This window comes from Hyla sarda, chromosome 3 (genome assembly GCF_029499605.1).
Source record: "Hyla sarda isolate aHylSar1 chromosome 3, aHylSar1.hap1, whole genome shotgun sequence".
Lineage (NCBI taxonomy): Eukaryota > Metazoa > Chordata > Amphibia > Anura > Hylidae > Hyla > Hyla sarda.
The window spans coordinates 357,898,359-357,917,844 of NC_079191.1; the positions used below are offsets into that span (position 1 = coordinate 357,898,359).

General features: G+C 43.2%; 1 protein-coding gene and 1 long non-coding RNA gene across 4 annotated transcripts in view; one reads left to right on the top strand and one right to left on the bottom strand.

Moving 5' to 3' along the window:
• Nucleotides 1-19,486, top strand: part of CFAP61 (cilia and flagella associated protein 61) — a 337,213-nt gene that overhangs the window by 222,061 nt on the left and 95,666 nt on the right. The window lies entirely within an intron of this gene.
• On the bottom strand, nt 9,815-18,761 carry LOC130362719 (uncharacterized). The gene is made up of 3 exons (XR_008891533.1): nt 18,637-18,761; nt 12,065-12,222; nt 9,815-9,890 (listed from the first exon to the last, which is right to left on the bottom strand). It is a non-coding gene; the product is annotated as an uncharacterized LOC130362719 (long non-coding RNA).

Here is a 19,486-nt window from a genome sequence, read left to right on the forward strand (position 1 = left end):
CCCTGGTTGGGAAACAATGGTTCATGTAGAGGACAGGAGCTTCTTCAGGGTCCTATACAGTACACACAATGTCCTAAATGGAGCCGCCCTTACTTGGTGTCCAAAGGAGCAGCTAACCCTGGCACAGGTGAGGAGTAGTACAGAACTTGTAGTTCCTCCCTGTACTGTAGGGGGCGCTACCAGACAGCTGGTCAGTTTATGCACTTTAGTAATAGAGGTGATTTACCAGTAAAATGCCCATTCTGATTGGTCAGTATCTCCAGTTGTGACACATTTCACAGATCTGGACTGTCTGTACATTGTATGTTGAGTCTGGTTTCAAGTTACAATGGTCCAGAAAAAAACATTGTATGTTGAAACTATTGTATGTTGAGGCCATTGTAAGTTGAGGGATCACTGTACACTTTCCATTAGTCTCTGTTCATATGCACACCCCATTGATGCTATCAAATGAAGATTTGTTGCATCTTTGTTGCATGGATTTTGGTACAATAGTGGGGAGGGAGAAGGAAGAAAGGTCAAGAGCTTTGCGGAGCATGTGGGTCCGACAGTCCCGTTTTGCAGCAAGTCCGCTTGGTCCCACCTATATATGCACACTCTATTACTAGGGAAAAATATTTACTCATTGGCCCAGATTTATCAAACTTTGTAAGAGAAAAACTGGGGTGATTTTCCCATAACAACCAATCACAGCTCAACTTTCACTTTACCACAGCTCGTTAGCTGACCTGTGATTGGTTGCTGGGGGAAAATCACTCTCAGTTTTTCTCTCAAACAGTTTGATAAATCTGGGCCAATGTGTGATTGTTTGAACACCTGAACGCAGTGATAAGATAAGGCTCACATTTGTGTTATTCACCTTTCATCCGGGGTTACAGTATTTTACCAGTAAAATACATGCAGTCATTTTTCGGCCACTATGTCCCGTCACTATATAACGTCAGTAATGAATTACAGGCATATGCGGGTGCAAACGGGCAGTTACAAAACCCCATAGGCTGCAATGCAATTTAGTCACGGCCGCCAGGGGTTTTGTAACGGCCGGGTTTCGCCGATATAGTGACGGAACTTCTGGCGGAAGTTCCTAAACGGAACTATTTCACAGTGTGAAAGCAGCCTTAGACAGTAACAATAATGTAATTTGTAGGATACAGTGATCCCTCAACATACGATGGTAATCCGTTCCAAACGGACCATCGTTTGTTGAAACCATCGCATGTTGAGGGATCCGTGCAATGTAAAGTATAGGACACTGGTCTACAACCTGCGGACCTCCAGATGTTGCAAAACTATAACACCCAGCATGCCCGGACAGCCGTTGGCTGTCCGGGCATGCTGGGTGTTGTAGTTTTGCAACATCTGGAGGTCCGCAGGTTGTAGACCACTGTTAGAGGAAGTTGTACTCCCCTGTCCCCGCTGCTCCGGACCGTCACTGGACCGCTCCGGACCGTCCATCGCTGTCGCCGCGTCCCTGGGGTGTCCCTGACGCTCCGGCAAGGCCTCTTCTTCCCCGGAATCCTCGCTCTCCGTCGCCGCCATCACGTCGTAACGCACGCCGCTCCTATTGGATGACGGGACGGCGTGCGCAGCGACGTGATGACGACGGAGAGCACCAACGATGCAGAGGATCCCGAAGAGGACGCGCCGGAGCCCCGAGGACAGGTAAGAGACATCACCGGAGCTCACGGGGCACCGTAAACGGCCTATCCGGTGGCAGCTGAAGCAGTCTGTGCTGCTGGATAGCCGTTTATGCGATGGCCCCGACATACAAAAGCATCGTATGTTGATGCTGCCTCTGAGAGGCCATCGCATGTTGAAATTATCGTATGTCGGGGCCATCGTAGGTCTGGGGGGGGGGGGGGGGGGGTCACTGTATTCATCTCCATACAAAATACTGGAGCTGAGATTGAAACTTAAAACTCTATTATTAAGCGTATTAGGTTTAGATTAACTTCAGGAATCCTATCCAGCATGTGGCCTACATATTTTGGTGCACCAGAGACTAAGTGGACAATATTGTACTATTTCCTTGAGTACATTACATCGCTATCTATTCTGAGCATTAGATGATTCACTATAATAGACATTTCCTCTGCTACTCTGAGTACTTGTGCATTTTCTTCAATAAAACACACAATTCCTGCCTCATCGATTCGTTGTTTGAGCTGAAAAAAAAAAAAAAAGAAGAAAATATATAGTTGAAAAATGAATTCATTTCACTTTCCATTTTGTCCTGACTGCATAATGGATAAAAGCATCTGTGGAGATCAGCAAAAGCCTATGTTCATTCCAGAGCACTTCTATGTATGGAAGAAGCTTTTGCTAGATACATTTGGTAGAAAGGATTGGGAATACTGTTGCTGACTGTAATACAGTTTCTGTACCCATGTTGACCAAGTATAGTATATATAATATGGCAATATGTTGGAAATTACTCTTGGCGGTGCCACACTATTACAGCATTGTGCATTCAAAAATGGAAAATGATAGAAAGTGAAATTGTTTAGGTTTTAATAAGAACATAGTTAATAAGAACAGGGCCATAACTATAGAAAGTTCAGATATTTCAGTCATGCCCTCTGAAGAACAGTCAGGATCATCATGAGGAAATAAGGTTTTCACGGCAAAAAATGGTTGATCGTCTATGGTCAGGATAGGCCATCATTTGCTGAATGTCAGGGTGCCAACACCAAGCACCTCTGCCGATCAGCTGTTCAGTGGGGCTGCTATGCCGTGAATGGGAGTCAGAAGCAGTTGCCTCCATTCACTTCATAGTGGCCATGCCTGATTACTGTAACTTCACTCCTATTGTAGCAAACAAGAACTAAGCCACAATAACCAGGCACGACCACCATGCAGTGATTGGGGCCAAGGCTCCCAGACCCTGAATTGGGTAGACAGGCTATTGATTTTAATGGGAACTATGTGATGTTTTATTGGCCCAGTGGAGGTGGTGTGGAGCAATTGAACACCAGGGGGGAGATTTATGAAAACCTGTGCAAAGGAGAAGTTGCCCAGTTGCCCATAGCAGCCGATCAGATCGCTTCTTTCATTTCGCAGAGGCCTTGTTAAAAATGAAAGAAGTGATCTGATTGGTTGCTATGGGCAACTGGGCAACTTTTCCTCTGGACAGGTTTGATAAATCTCCCCCCAGATCTCTCCCCCCCCCCCCCCCCCCTCACACTCACATATTGCAGCTGATTGTTTAGGACTTCCAGTAATCATCTTACAGAAAACCTTTTCAACAAAAAAGAGATCGCCTGGAGCAGATAACCCTGTAAAGTGGAAAATAAATCCATAGAACCCCAAATAGTTTAGTAGTCTGTATTAAGCAGTCCAGAATGCCATTATTTGCTACCATTATTAAATTGCATAAAAATACAGAAGTAAAAGGAGAAAAAATATGACACAGTGCCACTATAAAGGTGGGACCATAATAAAGCTCTTGATTATAATCGTGCCGATGAACTGTCTCTTTAAAGCCCCGTAGATGCATAGCAAACCATGTTGGGCCAGGAAAAGGCTTTATCAACTAAAATAGAGTCTGGTGCTAAGTGGCATAAGGCAGAAGAAAACACTTTGAAATCATTTTATGTTTCTTAGAAATTTTTAACAAAGAGCTGGAAAAAAAATGAGAGGACTTTTTTGTCTGAGACTCCCTTTTGTGGTCACCAGTGTCATCATCCTGAACCTCCCTAGGACAAGGATTGTAAGTGCTACTTACAAGTCAATAGCTAGACGTGATAACATGCATTACCCAGCTACTCATGTACTCGTCTCTCCTGGCAGTCAAGCACGCTGACCTTCTGGGAAGCAGTAATGCTTCAAAGCATTTTGAAACAAACACTACCATGAGCGGGATGAGAAAGATAAAAGGAGCTCCAGAGATGTTCATTCGAAATATTAATAAATAGGTGACATTGTTCCACTGTCATACTACACTGTAGTGCCCCTCCATAGGGCTAAAGGCTTTGTGATATATGTTCCAGTAGACATTAGCTCATAACATTGGAAATGGGTATAAATGGTGAGGAAGCACTTAGAATTAAAAAGCTGATACAATATGTATTATATAAAACAAGATTTTATCCATGAGTGGTAAGTGAGGAAAATGCTTTTCATTCATACATACATACATTATGGAAAGCAATGATACAGTACATTTTTATAATAATGGAAAGTGTTTCCCTGAAACAGTATATACAAAAAAAAGAAAAAGAAAATGTATGTTAAAAGGAAATCTGTGATCAAATGCAGTGAGCCTTATATCTATGTCCTATAAACAAAGGCTGTGTTGTACAGTAATATTAAGGGCTTTCTGCTTTGGTAATGTATTTGCCAGCTATATAATACAAAATGTATAAGCATTGTAAGGCTAGGTTAACATCTACGTCGGTTGTTCAGTTCGGGGCTTCGATGGCAGATTCTGTTCAATGCAGAAACAAGAAGCCAGACAGTTAGTTGCACCACGGACACCAATGGACCCCAGTGGCTTTAAAGGGGTACTCCTGTGGAAAACTTTTTTTTTTAGATCAACTGGTGCCAGAAAGTTGAACAGGTTTGTAAATTACTTCTATTAAAAAATATTAATCCTTACAGTACTTATTAGCTGCTGAATACTACAGAGGAAATATTTTTCTTTTTGGATTTCTCTTATGTCACGACCACGGTGCTCTCTGCTGACCTCTGCTGTCCATTTTAGGAACTGTCCAGAGCAGGACAAACAAAAACCATAGCAATCATGCTGCTCTGGACAGTTCCTAAAATGGACAGCAGAGGTCAGCAGAGAGCACTGTGGTCATGACATAAGAGTAATCCAAAAAGGAAAACATTTCCTCTGTAGTATACTAAGCCCCTCAAAAGTACTGGAAGGATTAAGATTTTTTAATAGAAGTAATTTACAAATCTGTTTAACTTTCTGGCACCAGTTGATTAAAAAAAAAGTTTTCCATGGGTGTACCCCTTTAATGTGGTCTGTCTGGTTTCTGTTTGCTAAGTTGGATATGACCAGTCAGACCCTGCTAAATAAATGGAATCTTAACAGAAGCACCCCCCCCCCACCACCACCAAAGAAAGCTCTAATGCAGAGGTGAACCTAACCTAATTCAGTTCATAACATATCAGGGACTTGGATTGACTTGGATTACAAATGGACAAGTCAAATTCCCTAATCTTTTAGATCTCTTTGGGCAGGAACTTCTTGTGCTTAGTTAGACAGTACGTAAGTACGTCAAAGGATGTCAATCTGTACAATACTGTGCAGTGTTTATAAATGTACTTTGCCGAAAGAGCCTCTTATTTTCCTGGCTGTGAAATAACATGGAAACTATATGATTTTTTTTATTCTAATACAGAAGTACTTCACAGGAATTGACTGTATTGAAGGATTCAGGATCTTAGTACAAAATTACTTCTATTTAAAAATCTTAATCCTTCCAGTACTTATTATCTGCTGTATGCACCATAGGAAGTTGTATTTCTTTCTGGAGTTCTTTTCAGTCTGACCACAGTGCTCTCTGCTGACACCTCTGTCCGGGTGCAGCCTTAGCCAATCATTGCTCATCTCGCACACTGAACTGCTCTGGGCTGTGTGGAGCAGAGTGAGGGAGGAAGTTATCCCCTGTATGGCTTCAGATGATGTCATGCCTGCTGGATAACGCTCCTTCCCAGTCTGTGAATCTGACTGAGACTGAGCAGAAAATACAGAGCAATATCATGGTAGAAAACTAAAAAATAATACAAATAAAGGAAGGGGGTGGTTTGTCATGATGGGGGCAGTGAACTGGGAGGATTATAAAAATTTAACAAGATCATACTTGTTACATTATAAGAGGTACTCTTTAAGGAAATAGCCACAAAGAATAATGAATGCATTACAAATTAAAAAATTCCCAGCATGTTCATTATTGTAGGAGATTTCTCACTAAAAAGCCATAAAAAAAATTCATTGAGTTACAATAAAGCTAAAGCTAATCTGTGCATGGAAAAAGAGAGCAATGATGTGTGCAGCTCACAGCTACAAGGGTCCGAGGTAAAATGGGAGGTTCACCTATACCCTAAGTTGCTATTGAGAATAAAAATGCAAGAAACAGAAAACCTCAAGGATCTCACCAGAAACACTGGTGCATGATGGTGATATTTAAGGAGTACTATGATTTAAAAATGTATACCCCCCAAATGTCCCCCATCGCTGTACCTCTCTGGCCATGTACTTTTTGCTCCAATCGGTCCAGCCTTTCTCCAGGTGTGGCGCTCCGTATTTCATGGCACTTCCTGGTTATGGTGGTGTGGAAGATGACATCATCCCCCATGCTGCTTTGCTGCAAGTTCCTGTCCCTACGTGCCTCCCTTCTCCTCCACCCTTCTACTCCCTCCTGCTCTCCCCTCCCTAATAATTTTAATAGTAATGCTGCCCATGCCCCTAAACCCACGCCAATCATCTGTGTCTCCCTCCCCCTCCATTCCCCGGCTACGATATGAAGATTATTAACTTGTTACCAGAATATCCCTGGTAGTTACACCAGTGTAACTATCAGGGATATCATTGGACTACAGTTATCAGATGACCGATCCCGGGGAATGTGTATGTGTGCAGGCGAGTCTGGCGCAGGAGCTTGCCTGCTATGTAAAAGTAGTTTTGAGAATATCAGCATCTAAAGGTACCTTTTTAACTGCTCCCTAGTGGTCCAGTGTGGTGGATCACCCACCCGCAGTGTGATCGCGGGGGTGGGGGGGGGGGTGGTGTTGGTCGATCCACTGCTGAGATAGCCGGAGGGCTTACCTCACGTCCTGTGCTGGCTGCGGCTCTGAAAATGATAAAGCCTGGCAGGACCAGGTGATTAAGATGGAGGGGGGGGGGGAATAATGGCAAAAGGGGATCAGAGGGAGGGGGGAATAATGGCACAAGGGGATAAAGATGGGGGGGGAATAATGGCACAAGGGGATAAAGATGGAGGGGGGGAATAATGGCACAAGGGATAAAGATGGAGGGGGGAATAATGGCACAAGGGGATTAAGTATCGCATTAATATAAAGGTAAGCACATGCCTTTCGTCCGCGGGTACCCCTCGTGCGTAAGTTCAGCGCGAATTTATGCGCAAGGGGTACCCGCGGACATGCTTTCTGCCTTTAGGGGTACAGTCGCCAAAAAGGTTGAGAACCACTGCCCTACATCACATGCCATTTCACTCCTGTACTCTAGCAGTTGTGCCCTGCACCTCTTCACTTCTTACTCTCACAGCTTATCATGACGCTCTGCACCAGCATTACACACCGCGTGGGCCGGAAGTTAGGGATCGACCGATATAGTTTTTTTAGGGCAGATACCGATAATCTGTGGAGGTTAGGGCCGATAGCCGATAACTTATAACGATATTCCGGTATAAGTTGTCGGCTATTTACCCCCCCCCCCCATAGACCGCCGCCGCCACCCGCTTCTCTCCCCCTGCCTGTCCGTGGGTCCTGAGTCCTATCACTGCTCCCCCCCCCCCCTGCCGCACCGTGCCGCGTCGCACCCCCCACCTCACCATCCCGGCCCTAATCAGCTTCTACCTCAGGGGCCCCAATGCTGGCCCCTGCTACTGGCTTTCCACATGATGCTTGTCTGAGGCTGAAATTCTCAAGTGCCATGTTGCTTGTAAATACAAATAAAGTGCAGAAACATTTGCAGAATATAATGTGGCACACAAAATTCCGCATTTCACAACACAGAATACATTTACAGTGAAAACATTGTAATGACAGTTAGGGAAAAGGTACACCCTATTTACATATTTTTCACATTTTCACTATTTTAAACCCTTAAGGACGCAGCCTATTTTGACCTTAAAGGGGTATTCTATGAAAAAACATTTTATTTCATATCAACTGGCTCCAGAAAGCTAAACAGATTTGTAAATGACTTCTAAAAAAAAAAATCTGAATGCTTCCAGTACTTATCAGCTGCTGAAGTTGAATTGTTCTTTTCTGTCTGACAACAGTGCTCTCTGCTGACACCTCTGTCTCAGGAACTGTTCAGAGCAGGAGAGGTTTGCTATGGGTATTTGCTGCTACTCTGGACAGTTCCTGTGACAGACAGACCTGTCTGTAGAGCACTGTTGTCATACAGAAAAGAACAACTCAACATCACAGCTGATAAGTACTGGAAGGATTACATTTTTTAATAGAAATAATTAACAAATCTGTTTAACTTTCTGGAGCCAGTTGATATGAAAAAAAACGTTTTTTCATGGAATACCCCTTTAAGGACGCAGCAATTTTTTGCAAACCTGACCTGTGTCACTTTATGCATTAATAACTCTGGGATGCTGTTAATTATCATTCTGATTCCGAGATTGTTTTTTCATGACATATTCTACTTTAAGATAGTGGTACATTTTCGTCGTTACTTGCATCACTTCTTGGTGAAAAATTTCACAAAAATTTGAAAAATGTAGCAGTTTTTCTAACTTTGAAACTCTCTGTTTGTAAGGAAAAGGGATATTCAAAATAAATTATATATTGATTCACATATACAATATGTCTAATTTATGTTGGCATCATAAAGTTGACATGTTTTTACTTTTTGAAGACATTAGAGGGCTTCATAGTACAAATTATCTGGGGGCCACTGGAGGTAGAGGCTGGATGAGGCTGGGCCCCGCAAGCGCCCCTCACATATAATGCCCCCATCATGAGCCCCTCATATATAATTCCGTCATCATGCACCCCTCACATATAATGCCCCCACTCATGCACCCCTTACATATAATGCCCCACTCATGCACCCCTTACATATAATGCCCCCATCATCCGCCCCTCATATATAATGCCCCCTGTGCTGTGCCCCTCACATGTAATGTCCCTGTGCTGTGCCTCTCACATATAATGCTCCTGTCATGTGCCCCTCAGATATAATTCCCCCTGTCCTGTCCCCTCAGGGAGCATTATATGTGAGGGGCACAGCACAGGGGGCATTATATGTGAGGAGCACATGGGGCATCATATGTGAGGGGCACAGCACAGGGGGCATTATGTGAGGAGCACATGGGGCATCATATGTGAGGGGCACAGCACAGGGGGCATTATGTGAGGAGCACAGCACAGGGGGCCCCACCTGTCATGTGCTCTTTACATAAAATGCCCCCTGTGCTTCGCCCCTTACATTAAATATTCCCTTTTCTCTGCCCCCCCAGTTTTTAAATCCCCCCCCCCCTCTCCTCCTGTACAATATAGTGCCCCCTGGGCCCTGAGCATACTCGGCTTACTTACAGTATGTGAGCCGCGGGAACGGGATCTCCAGGCGCCAGCGCAAATAAGTAACTTCATCGCGCCAGGCTGCTGTGGATCGCGTCCCCACGGCTCACATGCTGTGTACTCACAGAGTGTGAGGAAGGTTAGTGAATGGAGGATCGGGAGCTTACAGTTTCCGCTCCGCCATGCTAGAGTACGCCCCCCCCCCCCCTTGCTATGGCACTGTGCAGCGGGCTGCAAAATTTTGTTCTATGGGCCACAAATGGCCCGTAGGCCGCAAATTTGAGGCCCCTGATTTACACAGATTTTGAGATGACCATATCACACTTTAGAACAGTGTTTCCCAACCCAGTCCTCAAGGCACACCAACATTCCGGATTTTTCAGTTACTCCATTGGAATAGAACAGGGAAAAATTTAAATCCTGGACTGTTGGTGTGCCTTGATGACTGGGTTGGGAAACACTGCTTTAGAAGACCATATGTACTGCAATTCTAGTAGGTTATCTCATTAAGGTTTTACTACACATTTATAGCAAATTTCAAAGTTTAACTTATTATAACATTTTCATATTTTACTGAAGGTGAAGTGTGAAAATACATCACAAATAATTTCCAATATAGGGTTCTCAAGCTTGACTACTTGTTTTCCTTTCAAATCCTAAAGGCAACAAAATACAAAAGGTTAGTAACTATGATTGAGAACTTTTATACCTCACATATATTAATGATGGATAGAAGATGCCTCAAGTGCTTGACTCATGCGTAGCTGTCTACAGTGCATAGTAAAGTGTGTAGGTGGGAAGCTTCTGAAGTGATTGATTTTCCCAGTAAAATATACTGGTGATGTCATCTGACATTTGTTTTGAAATATGTATTCATGTTTCTGGTTGTAATAGAACAAAAACATTGCCTGCTTCACAGTATTCTTCTGTTGAATAGTCAATGTTGAGCAGAACTTTGAACATAAAAGAAAACTAGATTATATTAATACATATGGAAATGAATGAGCATGTGTAATTTCTACAATTGTCAGTGTGGTTAAATCAACATTATGAATGGAGATATCTATTAAAATTGCACTTCTGAAGGCAAAAAATGTATCAGTGCTGTAGGACATCATTTTTGGTGATAAAAAGTTAAAGCAGACCTGTCAACATCTAAACAGGATCAGAAATGGCTAAATAGAGCTACTCATCAAGATTCTGGGTATTCCCGTTTTTATTCCCCATAGTGCTTTCCAGGGCCACAATATTACCTTTTTTAATATATTAAAGAGACTTAGGTGCCCAAGTGGCATACCCCAGTATGGCAAGAGACCAGGGTTCACCTGTCCATCAACTCTTAAAGGAGATGTCTGGTACGGACTACTCCTATTCCATCCTGCCCTGGCTGCAAAAAAAGAGAAAACAAACTTTCACTTACCTTCCTACGTTCCCCTGGAGCTCCACAACAGCTGATCGGTCGGCCGGGCTGTCTACTTCCTACTTCCCTTAGCCCGGGACGTCACACGGCGCTTCAGCCTATCACCGGCCTAGGCGGGACATTGCTGCAGCCGGTGATAGGCTGAAGCACCGTGTAACGTCCCGGGCTAAGGAAAGTAGGAAGTAGACAGCACAGCCGATCAGCTGTTGTGGAGCTCCAGGGGAACGTAGGAAGGTAAGTGAATGTTTGTTTTCTTTTTTTTTTTTGCAGCCTGGGCAGGATGGAATAGCAATAGTCTGTACCAGACAACTCCTTTAATCACTGTCTCCATACTAGCTGTAAATCAAAAGGGGGCAGATTTATTCAAACGGATATAGAGACAATGAATAAGAGAAGAGGAACGGGCTAACCCTGATCTCTTGCCAAAAAGGGAACTTAGTCTTGTTTACATATTTAAATAAATGCCTAAATGTTGGTGCTGGAAAGGACTATGAAAAAAGTTATGCTTACAATCTTCTAGATTCGAAGTCCTATCTAACCGTGGCCTATGTGTGGCTGATGGTTCTGCAACTCTATTGCTTAAAAGAGTATTCCAGGATTTTTCTTTTCATTTGACTATGCTACAGGAGCTGTAAAGTTAGTGTAGTTCATAATGCAGTTTCTGTACCTGTTTTTAATGGATGGACTCACAGGTCTTATGTGATCTTTGCCCCAATGTTTATTTTTAGCTGCATACAAAATAAAATACAAAAGACATTACATCACTAGTCATGTGTTGAAAGAGAACCTGTCTGCTTCAGTGGGTGGATCAACGGCTGGGTGGGGTATTGATCATTCTCCACAGAGCTGCAGGAAATTGTGATAGGTGTGCTTTAATGATGTCCATTTTTATCAGCTTTCAGCTTTTCCCAGGTTGCAGTGCGGCTCGAAATATTACATAAGTAGTCAGGTGATGAAAGGGAGCATGTCGGCTTCTATGGGTGGAGCGACCGCTAGGTGGAAGGGAGATCATTGCCCAAAGGGCTGCAGGGAATTGTTTACAGCACAGCATGCAAGACAGTTCAGGTGTGCTGCAATGGGTAGAACGGCTGATGTGTGGGAGGAAGAGAAGTGACCTCACACTTACAAACAAGGAATCCTAAGACTTGTAGTTGGGAGAGAACTCCAGCAGGAAATAGCAATTTCACAAAAAGAAAGCAGCAGCATCATGGTGGACTCACAACATAGCCATTTAGCCCTAAGACAAGCACAGATCCTTCCCAAGCATGTGCATTACTGTCTGGCAGGTAAGTACTAAAATCACCTTATGGTGGATAACCCCTTTAATAGTAATCTGTCATCAGTGTCACCTGCACTAACCTTGCGGTATAGGCTTGTAGTGCAAGTGACTTTGAGGAAAATGATACTTACCATGGGCCGATGTGTGGCCCCTTTCAACTGTTATCCACCTTATTTAGTTGATGATAATTAGCAGGCTTGGTGCATGGGCAGTGCTCCAGGAGAACGTTAATGTCGCAACTACTTCTTTCTAAAGCTTGTATGCAGCTGGGCGAGTGAGGAAGCAGCAGCTGTCGGAATAAGGAGGATAACAGGTGAATGGGGCAACGGATCGGTCCATGGTATCATTTTCATTAGTGTCACCCACACTACAAGCCAGTACCAACAGGATAGTTTGGGTGACACTGATGACATATTCCCTTTAAAGGAAATAGGAAAACCTAATTTCTGCAAGTGTTCCATAAAGAATCATAAGCAGAACACATTTTTGCTATAACCATATGGCAGACTTGTTTAAAGATGGCAGTATTACATCCTCATTATTATAGTGACCTAAGGGACTATGGAGTTGCTGTGGTGGTGCCACCAGCCAATATTGGTAGATACATAGGTTACACACACACACACACACACGCTTGAAAAAGACCCCATTGACAGGGTTGAAACATTGCACTTTGTGGATGGGTGAATAAAATATCACTTTATTTTTTGCAACACTGGACTGCTGATTTTTGCTGTTATTTTGGTAATATAAACAGCAGACATAGGGAAGCACACCTTGAAAAAGTGGCAGTGGGTGCACGCAGTAGTATGGCCGGGTCCCAGGCACCGGATAGCTAGATGACAAGGAAGGCTGCAGCACACCAAGATGAACGGTGAAAGAACAAGGTGTTTATTCCATCACAACAGATGCAACGTTTCGGTCGCTCAATGCAGCCATTATTAAGCCTTGAAAATGGCCGCATTGGGCGACCGAAACGTCGCATCTGTTGTGATGGAATAAACACCTTGTTCTTTCACCGTTCATCTTGGTGTGCTGCAGCCTTCCTTGTTATCTAATATATATATATATATATATATATATAGAGAGAGAGAGAGAGAGAGAGAGAGAGAGAGAGAGAGAGAGAGAGAGAGAGAGAGAGAGAGATAATATACAAAAAGAAGATGGCAGCAGCACTCTTGGTCAAAAAATGGAGGATCTTAGCGCTAGACAATGACAATGCTAGACCTCATGTGGCTGGAGTGTGTCAGAAGTTCCTGCAAGAGGAAGGCATTGATGCTATGGACTGGACTGCCCGTTCCCCAGACCTAAATCCAATTGAGCACATCTGGTACATCATGTCTTGCTCCATCTGCCACCTCATCAGGAGCATGCCCAGGCATTGTAGGGAGGTCATACGGGCACGTGGAGGCCACACACTCTACTGAGCCTCATTTTGACTTGTTTTAAGGACATTACATCAAAGTTGGATCAGCCTGTAGTGTGGTTTTCCACTTTGATTTTGAGTGTGACTCCATATCCAGACCTCCATGGGTTGATACATTTGATTTCCATTGATAATTTTTGTGTGATCTTGTTGTCAGCACATTCAACTATGTAAAGATGAAAGTATTTCATACGATTAGTTCATTCATTCAGATCCAGGATGTGTTATCTTAGCAATCCCTTTATTTTCTTGAACAGTGTGTGTACATATAGGTGTGTGTGTGTGTGTATATATATATATATATATATATATACACATATATACACACAGTCGGGGCCGTAAATTTTGGCACCCCTGAAATCTTTCAAGAAAATTAAGTATTTCTCACAGATAAGGATTGCTGTAACACACGTTTATTCCCTTTGTGTGTATTGGAACTAAACCAAAAAGCAAATTGAACATAAAGTCACACCAAACTCCAAAAATGGGCTGGACAAAATTATTGGCACCCTTAATTTAATATTTGGTTGCACACCCTTTGGGAAATATAGCTGAAATCAGTCGCTTCCTATAACCATCAATAAGCTTCTTACACCTCTCGGACAGAATGTTAGACCACTCTTCCTTTGCAAACTGCTCCAGGTCTCTCTTATTGGAAGGCGCCTTTTCCCAAGAGCAATTTTAAGATCTCTCCACAGGTGTTCAATGGGATTTAGATCTGGACTCATTGCTGCCACTTCAGAACTCTCCAGCGCTTTGTTGCCATCCATTTCTGGGTGCTTTTTGACGTATGTTTGGGGTTCATTGTCCTGCTGGAAGACCCAAGATCTCAGAAGCAAACCCAGCTTTCTGACACTGGGCTGTACAGTGCGACCCAAAATCCATTGGTAATCCTCAAATTTCATGATGCCTTGCCCACATTCAAGGCACCCAGTGCCAGAGGCAGCAAAACAACCCCAAAAAAATCATTGAACCTCCACCATATTTCACTGTGTTCTTTTCTTTGTAGGCCTCATTCCATTTTTGGTAAACAGTAGAATGATGTGCTTTACCAAAAAGCTCTGTCTTGGTCTGATCTGTCCACAAGATGTTTTCCCAAAAGGATTTTGGCTTAGGCTGCATTCACACTTCGTTTTTACATTACGGGTGCCGGATCCGGCTGGGGGAGGGCAAACCGGGCTCTCCCGTGCCCCAGCCGGACCAGCGCTGAACTCCATTTACTTTAATGAGCCGACCGGAGTCAAACGGTGACTCCGGCCGGCTCAATTTTGCCCCGTATCCGGTTTCCTGACAGGACCTAAAACTGTAGTATACTACGGTTTTAGGTCCGGTCAGGAAACCAGATACGAGTCTGGAAACCAGCTTGTTGATATTTTTCCACAATTTTGGTTCTCAAGTCCTCAGACAGTTCTCTTCTCCTCTTTCTGTTGTCCATGTGTTAGGAATCACGGCAGGTGAACTATAGGAGGTGGATTCTCTGGGCCTGTGTGGATAGAGACTTGAACGTGTCAGGGAGCGGGCTCTAAGGTGCCACTGGTTTTCACCAGAGCCCACCGCAAAGCGGGATGGTCTTGCTGCGGCAGGTGGCACCCAGGTTGCCACCCCTGGCACGAATCGTCCACACAGGGGGGTGACATGGGGGGTGACATGACACTGACAGGGACTAGCAGAACATGGCAGACAGGATGTGGCGGGCAGGACTTGTTGGGCAGGGCAAAAGGACAAGGCAGGAGCACAGGTACAGGACAGGCTGGAACTAGGAACAGGTACACAGACTCAGGGACAGGACTTGAATCAGGGACAGGACTTGACTCAGGAACAGGACTTGACTCAGGAACAGGACTTGACTAAGGAACAGGACTTGACTCAGGAACAGGACTTGACTCAGGCATATGACTATCAAAGACAAATTCAGACAACCAAGATCCGGCCCCAGGGAGCAGGGAGGAGCAGATACTTATGGACCAGAGGACAGGTGCAGACATTTAGACTAATAGATTACTGGCCCTTTAAGAAACAGAGCTTTGGCGCACGCGTGCCCAAAGGGGCCAAAGGCACACACGCCGGAGCTGTGGGACATCAGGGAGCAAGGACATAGGACGGTAAGCGACGGGCTGAGACTCGCATACGGTCGCGTCCCGCAGTGCGAATCTCAGCCCCGCCGACAGCGGGGACAGAAAGCGCTCACGGCCGGCGAGTCCAACCGGCGCGCAACTGTAACACCAGACATACAGACATACAATGCAAAGACTAAGTGAACATCTCTCCTTTTTATTTTTCAGGTGTGATTTTTATATTGCCCACACCTGTAACTTGCCCCAGGTGAGTTTAAAGGAACATCACATGCTTGAAACAATCTTATTTTTCCACAGTTTTGAAAGGGTGCCAATAATTTTGTCCAACCCATTTTTGGAGTTTGGTGTGACATTATGTCCAATTTGCTTTTTTTCTTCCTATTTGGTTTAGTTCCAATACACACAAAGGGAATAAACATGTATAGAGCAAAACATGTGTTACTGCATACCTTTTCTGTGAGAAATAATTCATTAAAAGATGGGTTTTTAGGATACATTTAAACCTGTGGATGTTAGGAAATCATTTGATTGTCTGATGAAGCACAGTCCAGAGAACTGGTAGAGCACAAGAAATGTCGGATATGAGAATGGGGGGAAAAATAGAAATTTTTTAAAATATACTCACTCGTTTCTTAAACAAAGCAGGGCTGTCAATCCTTTCATTCTAGTTCTCTAATTGTTAGTTTCCATTGTGCTTAAACTTTTGGTTCTTAAAGGGGCTGTGTCATCAGAAAATGACCTATTGCTTAAAGCAAGTTTTTATGTTAAAGGAGTACACTGGTGGAAAACAATTTTTTTCATTTCAACTAGCTCCAGAAAGATAAACATATTTCTAAATGACTTCTATTAAAAAAAAATCTTCTTTCTTTCAGTACTTATCAGCTGGTGTATGCTCTAGAGGAAGTTGTATAGTTCTTTTCTGTCTGACCACAGTAGTGCTCTCTGCTGACACCTCTGTCCATGTCAGAGTAGGAGCAAATCCCTATAGCAAACCTCTCCTTCTCCGGACGGTTCCTGACACAGACAGAGATGGGACGGAGATAGAGAGTACTTGTGGTCAGACAGAAAAGAACAACTCAACTTCATCTGTAATATACAAGAGCTGATAAGTACTAGAAGGATTAAGATGTTTTAATATGAGTAATTTACAAATCTTTTTAACTTTCCGGCACCAGTTGATATGAAAATATTGTTTTCCACCAGCTGGTTTTTAATAATTTTTTCTTTCTGGCCACTAAGCCTAATAATAAGCCATGCTTCCTGTTCTCTAGAGAAAACATTTCAGCAGTCACCTCCTCCTTATCATAACTGACAGGACTACAGTGGAAGGTGACACCAATGTATAAATAAGATGGATCAGACTATTCACAATAGGTGATGGTCAGAGCTCTACCCCCTCTGCACAATGACCTCTACACAGGTCACAGATCATACCTAAAAAAAAACTCTCCTATAAAAGTAAATAGGGTCAGTTCAAGTCTTATTCTGTTTCTTAAAGGGGTATTCCAGGCCAAAACTTTTTTATATATATCAACTGGCTGCGGAAAGTTAAACAGATTTGTAAATTACTTCAATTAAAAAATCTTTATCCTTCCAATAGTTATTAGCTTCTGAAGTTGAGTTGTTGTTTTCTGTCTAACTGCTCTCTGATGACTCACATCCCGGGAGCTGTGCAGTTCCTATGGGGATATTCTCCCATCATGCACAGCTCCTGGAACGTGACATCATCATTGAGCAGTTAGACAGAAAACTTCAGAAGCTAATAACTATTGGAAGGATTAAGATTTTTTAATAGAAGTAATTTACAAATCTGTTTAACTTTCCGGAGCCAGTTGATATATATAAAAAAAAGGTTTTGCCTGGAATACCCCTTTAAGTCCATGGGCTTGCTGTAAAGCATATCTCTCAATGATGTGTGCAGGAGGCTCATTCAGTATGACTGCCCCATAATAGTGTACAAAAAATTACAATAAAATAGGGGGAATTGTCTGGAAGGAAAAAGAGTTTGCAAAAGAGGTATTCAATTTTTTATGGGAAATTACCATGGCATTGATTGTTTTTTTTTTTTTGGAAGGTGCCTTATGGGGCTCCCTAGTACCAAAGGCCACACTAGATTTGGCTCTTTACTTTATCTCAGAAGGAGGTTCCTTACTACAAACACAACTCTGTTACCCAAATCTGCCATATTACAGCTTATAACAAGGGTTGTTTCTCGTAGACTTTTGTAGCAAAAGCTAATGCATAGTGCACTTTTTCCTTTATTTTATTTTACTTTTTGATGTGTTTTCCTTTGTTAGCCAGAGCTTCATAACATCAGGCAAGTGATGATATCGCTTGTATCCAAAGTACATCAAGCCATTTAGCTCTTCTACAACCATCATTTTTATACTATGAGATATTCATTAGCTTCCATTTGTAATCCTACAGCAAAATAGATAATTGTAACAGAAAATAACATTTCAGTCATATTGAAAAGAACATTGTCTTCCAAAAGAATGAAGCTTGTATTCAAGAGAAGTAATTGAGGCTGGATTCGGCCATGAAATGGGCTTATCTGTACTCTTCAATCCATGCCACTTGTGCTCACATTAACTGCTCATAATCTTACTGTGACGCTCACCTAGGCAGGCAGCGCTCCATGGCTCGTATTTACAGGCAAGCATCGGCACTGCTAATGCTTTAACCCCACTGGCTTTTTCACTTAGACCCAATTTATATAGGCCATTGTTTGCATCCGGCTAAACGTGATTAAATAATTATTGCAATTTTAATGATATGCCAAGATGGAATTGCATGTGTAATGAGATAATTATAATAAATGCCAAACCAATAATAGGTAATAGAGACATTAGGGCAGAAGAATAAGCACAGATCCTGTATAATAACGCTGAGTTTTTTCTCCAGTGGATTTGTAAAATATATATACGTGTTTAACAAAGAGATTTTACACAATAATTATTACCAATCAGGTTATGCTAAATGTAGGATACCTGTGTAATGAGCACATTATTAAAAGTTCATGGGGACATGCCTAGGCTATGTGAGCAGACATGGAGCCTGAAGCTTTAACCGGCTATCTTACTTTTATTTTGGGCATCCTTCCTGTTTTCTGGCTTAAAGAAAAACTGGCACATATTTTCTCCCGCACTATCCACCGGTATTGGTAGATAGTGCGGGAGAGGCTGATTAAAACGAGCCCTACCTTGCTCTGATCCGCGCCGCCGTTCGCCCGCACTTGTAGTTTTAATCTCTGTGTATACCCGGCTGTAACTGGCAAAGGCAGTGCTTCTGCGGGCTAACTGACACTGACGTCAGCGCCGCTCATCCCTCCTGTTCTCCCTCTCTTCGCCGCTCCTAACCAGAGGGAGGGATGAATATTCATGAGCGGCCAGCAGAAGCCCCACCTTTGCCAGTTACAGCCGGATATACACAGAGATTTAAACTACAATTGCGGGCGAACGGCGGCGCGGATCAGACCAAGGTAGGGCTCGTTTTAATCAGCGTCTCCCGCGCTATCCAACAGTACATGTGGATAGTGCGGGAGAAAATATGTGACAGTTTTCCTTTAAGCCAATTGTTTTTGCCTGTTACCCTTCTCTGCTGCTCCCTGGATCAAAGTGGCTGGCAAGGATACGCATGCCTGCAGCGTGAAACAACACTAGGCCTCAGCCCCCGACACTGTCTTCCTGTCCTGACCCAGCAGCAGCTATCATGGCTAGACTGCAGCACTTTACCAAAATTACCAACCCTACTTCTAGGGGTAATATGCCTACTGATGACTGGTGAGATCTTGGTGAAATGGGCACAGACTTCAATCTCAATCAGCTCAATCAGCTCAATCAGCTGTGGCATTTAAAGGTGTATTCCAGGAATTTATTTTATTTGACTGTGCTACAGGGGCTGTAAAGTCAGTATAGTTTGTAATAAAGTGCCTGTCCTTGTGTTTGATGGCTGGTCTCACAGTTCTTATGTGATCTTTGCCCCGATGTTTACTTTTTAACTGCATATGAAATTAATGTCTTCTCAGGTTTTCCCTGGTTGCAGTGCAGGTG